The following is a 6885-nucleotide window of genomic DNA, read 5'->3' as shown; positions in this document are numbered from 1 at the left end:
AACAACTCGACTTGATATTATATAATATACTAGGCTATCAGATCAACGCCGTAGGGACTGCTCGCACTTCTTTTAACAACTCGACTTGATATTATATAATATACTAGGCTATCAGATCAACGCCGTAGGGACTGCTCGCACTTCTTTTAACAACTCGACATGATATTATATAATATACTAGGCTATCAGATTAACGCCGTAGGGACTGCTCGCACTTCTTTTAACAACTCTACTTGATATTATATAATATACTAGGCTATCAGGGAGCTTCTATTTCAACTTTTAATTGTTGCTCAATCTTTCAGCATTTTCTCTTTGATAAAACATTTAGCGGATTTACAATTTTGTTTCGTGGATTTTTTAATTTTACGAAAATCAAAAAAACTTGGAGACAACTTTTTGTAATTCTGAGTATCCATAAACCTTTCCACATGGAAAGTCCCACTCAAAACCCACACTGTGAACTAGGCAAAAAAAAAAAGAAGGTCAAACTTATGCCAAAATTACTGGTTTGATTTTGTGACCTTTTAGCTCCTCTAGTTTTGATTTTATGCACAAGTATGAAGAAAGCAAATTGTTCTGGTACACATATTAGAAATTCATAACATTTGTTCTTCTTAATAACCTTTCTTTAAAAGGAGCTATGATTGAAAACCTAAAAGATTTCAATCAATTTACTTTAGTTTGTAGAGCTGCAATAAAATCATGTACTTGGGGGAGACCCTGAGAATAATACAAGATAGAGAATCTACCGGAAATATAGTTGGTAAACAACTTCCGGAGCATCCTAGCATGTATAGGACATTTAGATTTTGAGGCGAGTGCCTTTTTTTTCACGCACAAGAGCTTTGATTAATTATAAATCGTGTTTTGTACAGTCGTCGGTGATTATATCAATACTTTTTATGATTACTGCTTCGATCCCTAAAAAGCATGTTTCAAATTACAATTTTACAAGTAAACAAGCTGTTAATTGACAACTTATCTTTGTTTAAATGTTCATGTGTCTTGCTGTTTGAAAGATTGGTAGAAATCAAAATTTAAATAAAAAGTTGTTTTCATGACATATACGACGACTACTGTAGTTAGTATATTTAATCCAAGTAACTCTATATAACAAAGCTATTCACTCATTTATATGTTCGCTATAGCAGGACAAGCTGAATTTATTATATTAAACACGACCACGGGTACCCAGGGGGTGACAAATTAGTATTTTTTTAATTCCACAAGCCACGCTGGGCACTTGAGCTTTGAGACCAAGCGCGGGTAAACGGCGGAATTAACTATAACCTGACTATTATAGATAGTTTATAAATAAACTAAATAATTCCTTTTCAGTAGCTTTTCAGAACAATTAGTGTATTTCAAAACTTTAAACTAAAATGAACTAAACTTTAGTTTCATGTGTCTAGGAGGACTAAACAACCTTCCCCTTCCCAATCAAATGCTCAGATCAGACATACAAAAAAGAGATAAACAGTGTTTAAACTTCTTTATATGGTTTGTGTTCTACAGTGATAACAATAAAACTCTGAAATAGACGATAGACGATCCTATAACAATTTTGAAGTGTATTTGATGTTGTCACAAAGCAAATATTTTTTTTACTGGCATCTTTCTTGTCAAATCAAATCATTAATTAGGTGAAATGGGCCTGTTTACGCCTGTACAATTACTGTTTCCCATGCTCATTGGATTTTTGAAAGGTATAACTTGAATCTAAAAGTCGTCTTTCTATTGCAGAGTTTTCTGGTTATAACTTTATGTATTCTCTGTAGCTAGATATGTACTTTTCCTTGAAAATTCCCCTGAAAACCCAAATTTGATAAATTCTTTTCAAAGAAAATTTCCATAACATTTTTAAAACCTGAATTGAATTAATTTCCAATTTAGCCGACATTGAATTATCTAAATTTCGTTTTAACCCCTTTTCTATCCTCGTAGATTAAATAAACTTTAATTTAATTTAATATACTCCTGTCCTTGGTAGGAATTTAATATAAAATCATAATGTTGGTGACAATCTCAACAGTGAAATTTTTCCGGGTGTTCATCAGATCAACGCCGTAGGGACTGCTCGCACTTCTTTTAACAACTCTAAATTAGTTAAGAAATAAAATAAAAAAGTTTTAGATCATTGAAACCCCTATATAGTAGTTGAACTGCAGCCAATAGATTAACTTTAACCACAGAGGTTCAAGGTCGTCTTTGAACTTTTAAATAATTTACCGCATTTACTTTTTTATCGACTTTTAATTGTGATTCTTAAAACAATAATTATATTTCCAAAAGCTCTGCCTTTTATGTCAATTTGTCGAACCTAAACAAAATTCTTACTTTTGAAATAAAAAAAGGCAGACAGGACTATATAGAGGAATTTTGTGATTACTAATTTAAGAATTTTACTTCTAAGATCAGGGTTACGAATCAATGCTGTCAAGATAACATTTTTTGAATTTGTCAGGCAAAGGATGGGCAAAGCTATAAACAAGTGTGAATTCGTACAATCGTCACATGTAAATTCACATCCTTTGTGGGAAACCCTGAAAGTTGATGAAGTAAAAAGAAAAAAAGGGCCCTGGCCACGGGCAACTGTAGTACATTTGAATTTCCGAGCCGGGTCAATATTTCCAGTCCCAGTTTGTACTGTATCGCCCAGACATTAGGTAAATAAAGCAGACACTCAATAAGACTAGCCGGTGCAGCAAGGTTGACGCGGTCAGAATTTAGATTTAATTTACTTTTAATGAAGGGTCAGAGGTGCGTGTGGCTGGGTGTCTGTTTTAACAGGGGTAGGCTTAATCTTGGACGGTTATTATTGTAAAATTGTACAACTAATACAACGTTTCTTTGGATATATTTCCTCCAGACTTAAATTAAACTGTATTCAAAGGAACTGAGTTTTTGTCACAAACTTAAATTTTCTAATTTCTATATCTCTACATCCGGATGGTTTAAATCTTTGATATTTCAAACTTAGATTATTTGATATAACAGAATACATAGTTTGAAATATCGAAGGTCTACGACATTGGGTTAAAACGATATATAGATCTGAAAATCTGTTTTTGCCGTAAAAACTCAATTCCTTTCCTGCGATTTTTTTCATGTTTTCTATTCTTCGGACATATTTTCTTCAGAACATTCGGACTCTTCCTAGGGACGTATTTGGGAGTTCACACACTTATTTAGAAGAGAAAGTTTAATAGACACAGGACTTTTTTTGCAGAGACGATTTTTTGTGGAAAATTGAGGAAATTTAGACTTTTCCCAAAAGTTTTTTTCCTGATTTTATATTCCAGATTTCTTTTTCCTCAGTTTATATTCCAGATTTCTTTTTCCTCATTTTATATTCCAGATTTCTTTTTCCTGCATTTATATTCCAGGTTTCTTTTGCCTGATTTTACATTCCAGATTTCTTTTTCCTGATTTTATATTCCAGATTTCTTTTTCCTGATTTTATATTCCCGGTTTCTTTTTCCTGATTTTGTATTCCAGATTTCTTTTTCCTGATTTTATATTCCAGGTTTCTTTTTCCTGATTTTATATTCCAGATTTCTTTTTCCTGATTTTATATTCCAGATTTCTTTTTCTTGATTTTATATTCCAGATTTCTTTTTCCTGATTTTATATTCCCGGTTTCTTTTTCCTGATTTTGTATTTCAGATTTCTTTTTCCTGATTTTGTATTCCAGGTTTCTTTTTCCTAATTTTATATTCCAGATTTCTTTTTCCTGATTTTATATTCCAGATTTCTTTTTCCTGATTTTATATTCCAGATTTCTTTTCCTGATTTTTTATTCCAGATTTCTTTTTCCTGATTTTTCATTCCAGGTTTCTTTCTCTCCGGCCCATACCAACCAAAAGAGTGCACATAATATTATTTCAGTTTCTATTTTCAAATATTTTCTGTTTGTTGCAGAGGATGGAGAATTCAAGTTATAATTTAATGAGCTAAGAGACTCAAACTTATACAAAAGAAAACTTGAGAAACAAACTTTACCAAGATTTTTAGATAAACTTGTAGAATTTGAAAATTTAGTTAATAAACTAAGTTTGTAAATAAACAATCAAGAATACGTAGTTTAGATTTTTATCTCGTCCCTCAAACAGGATGAAAAACTGCGACAGTGCCGGCCCCGGGTGGAAAACTTTTCTCTTTCAACAATTTTATCAGAAAATCTTATTATTACTGATTTCCAGAATTAGTTTTTTCTCAACGAATATCATTGTTAAACGTTTCTTACAAATCGAATTTAATCTCTAAAACGTAAATTAAAATTCAGAGCGTTGTTACAAAAATCTATATTTTTCAAAATGAAACTTACCCATCAATAAAATTTATTTCTCCTCATTAAAAAAAATACAGTAAACATCATATGAACAGACTGCATTGTATTTCAGTATGTCTAATTTATGTCTGTCTGTGTATGAATTATGTGTCTGTATGTATGTTTATTCTATGTCTGTATAGGTGTATGTATGTATATTATGTCTGTATGTCTGTATGTCATGTATGTATATTATGTCTGTATGTCTGTATGTCTGTGTGTATGTATATTATGTAAATAAAATGTTGAGTTATACTAATATATCTTGATAAGTCTTATACAGCATGTCAGATGTCAACAAACTTTTTATATAAATCCTGAAAAAAATCCATGGGATAAAATTTTGGTCAACAATAATGATGTTCTGCAACAAAGAATTTGAGTCTTTGCCACAAACTCTTATTTTCTCATACCTATATCTTTGCTACCCGATGTCGTAGACCTTATATCTATCAAACATTGATTGCTTTATAATCAAATAATCTAAGTTTGAAGTTTGATGGTTTACTCAGGTTGCAATCAGAGTTTGTGGCAGAGACTCAATAATAATGAAAAGATGTCTTTTCGCCAGTAATGTTAAAATTAGTCTTCTTGGAGAAAATTCAACATAATGCGTAAATTTATAATTTAAATTTGTCCTACGGAGAATATTTGTATTCGGTGTAAGGGAATAAATTTAATCTGAAGATGTTGTAGTTCTCCCCAGTTCTCCTGGTAGATCCGGATACAGTACTCCGAACCTTGGAGGCTCATCCTCCGCTCCGTAATCTCAGTCTGGATGAAACAGTTTGGTTTCAACAGTTATTCTTTTCTCCGGGTCCATGGATTCACTTGCAGTGCTCATCCGTCCCGGTCCGTAGCTCAGAAACTGAACAGGCTGATCATAATTTTTAAACGACATCTGTTACCTTACTTTTACTTTACTCTGAATGCTGAACTAGATATTTAGAAAATTTAATTTTCTGAAAAATCCAGTTTCTCAAACTTAAATTTTTCTGAGGCAAACAAAAGAAAAAAATCAAATTACACTTTTTCTTTTCCAAGTTTTCTTTATAAAACACCAACAATGCAACAACTTTCATACTTTAAAACTTAAGATACTGAGGTCCTGCCACAAACACTGATATGTTTATCCGTATATATTTCCAACCCGATGTCGTGAACCTTTGATATTTCAAACAATAAATTTTGTTTGATCCAATAGTTTCAATTATCAAAAATTTACATGGGTAGTTTGCAATGGTTCTGGGATTAGACAATTTGAAGTTTTCTGCGTTGCACAGTAAAATCGTTTTTAAAAATAGATAAAATATCATGAACTATATTTTACACTGTAAGGAGAAACCTCTTCGTAAAATCTATTAACCGGAAGCATTGCGAAATTATGAAAATTTTGTTCGAAATTATTAACAAAATGTTATTCGCCACAAAGTATAATTTTCTAATCCGTGTATTTTTGCAACCTGATAGTGAAAGACTTTAATATTTCGAACTTTTATTATATAAGCATTAAAAAATTACAGTTTGAACTTTTTATTTTGGTTTAACATAGTGCATAGACATTGAACAACCTAATTAACTTCTGGTCGAAACCATGTTTAGAAATTAGTAAAAACTAAAAACTGCTTATTTTTTCCCTTCAAAGTATTGGTTCTGCTTGAAGTTGAAATGAGTTTGAAAAGTTTAAAATAATTTCTAGTTTCAGATTAACTTTCTTCAACATTTACTATATTAGTTTATAGTATTTTTAGAACAAAATCCATCCAGACAGCAATAGAAACAAACAATAACGATTGAAAGTACCATATTAGTGATTGTACAAGTAATTTCAGGAATAAACTCACAAATAACCAAAACCAGGAAAAAAGGATTCTGTGTAAATTTTTAGGTGTCTGCAACGATTTTCTAAAAAAATCTGAATGAAATTAATATCTTATGAAAATGAGAACTGATAAAAACTGAGTGAAAACAAATTATTTTGAGTGAATTTAAGCAAAATAAGTGCATTTACGTGAGAGTGAAAATCAATACAGCAATGAGTGATATCAAACGCTATTTTCAATGAAGTAAAACAAATGATCTCTAGTAATATTTTTGTAATTTTATCAAGTGATATGAGTGACTCGAATTCAGTTTTCCCACACTGAGTGATATCTAACCTACGTTGTGAGTGATTAAAATGCAGTTTTCACTCGTTGAGTTATTTCTATCCAGTGTACTGAGTGATTTTAATGCAGTTTACCCACACTGAGTGATATCTATCTAGTGATATTGAGTGATTTGAATGCAGTTTTCAATGCTCGCTCACAGCTATAGTGATGGAGACTTCCCTTTATACAACACATACACAGGTACAAAAGGAATTGAGTGCTTACCACAAACCAAAATTTTCTAAATTCTATATCGTTTGCAACCTGATGGCGTAAACCTTTGATATTTCAAACTTAGACTTTATGATCTAAGAGGATTTAGTTTGAAATCTACGGTTTCCGACATTAGATTGCAAAGATATAGGGATTACAAAATAAGAGTCTGGGGCACAGACTCAATTC

This window comes from Eurytemora carolleeae, unplaced genomic scaffold, assembly GCF_000591075.1.
Source record: "Eurytemora carolleeae unplaced genomic scaffold, Eaff_2.0 scaffold55, whole genome shotgun sequence".
Taxonomy (NCBI): domain Eukaryota; kingdom Metazoa; phylum Arthropoda; class Copepoda; order Calanoida; family Temoridae; genus Eurytemora; species Eurytemora carolleeae.
The sequence above is the reverse complement of the archived record's forward strand: the minus strand, read 5'-3'. Positions refer to the sequence as shown.